This window comes from Littorina saxatilis, linkage group LG8 (genome assembly GCF_037325665.1).
Source record: "Littorina saxatilis isolate snail1 linkage group LG8, US_GU_Lsax_2.0, whole genome shotgun sequence".
In the NCBI taxonomy this organism is placed as follows: Eukaryota; Metazoa; Mollusca; class Gastropoda; order Littorinimorpha; family Littorinidae; genus Littorina; species Littorina saxatilis.
In genome coordinates this window covers 29,807,050-29,807,703 of record NC_090252.1, presented here as the reverse complement: position 1 = coordinate 29,807,703, position 654 = coordinate 29,807,050, and positions in this window count along the sequence as shown.

The following is a 654-nucleotide window of genomic DNA, read 5'->3' as shown; positions in this document are numbered from 1 at the left end:
ACGTCATATTCGGCTTTTTGTAAAAGTTGAGGCGGCACTGTCACACCCTCATTTTTCAATAAAATTGATAGACATTTTGGCCAAACAATCTTCGACGAAGGCCGGACTTTGGTATTGCATTTCAGCTTGGAGGCTTACAAATTAATTAATGACTTTGGTCATTAAAAGAAAATTGTAATTAAAATTATTTTTTTATAAAATGATCCAAAATTACGTTCATCTTATTCTTCATCATTTTCTGATTCCAAAAACATATAAATATTTTATATTCCAATTAAAAAAAAGCTCTGAAAATTAAAAATGTAAAACTTATGATCAAAATTAAATTTCCGAAATCGATTTAAAAACAATTTAATCTTATTCCTTGTCGGTTCTTAATTCCAAAAACATATGATATGTTTGGATTAAAAACACGCTCAGAAAGTTAAAACGAAGAGAGGTACAGAAAAACGTGCTATGCAGCACATCGCAATTACCACTACCGCGCTAAACAGGCTCGTTAAATTCACTGCCTTTTGCACGAGCGGCAGACTACGGTCATTGTGAAAAAATGCAGTGCGTTCAGTTTCATTCTGTGAGTTCCACAGCTTGACTATATAAATGTAGTAATTTCGCCTTACGTGACTTGTTAATATTTCAATTCTTCGGCTTTTC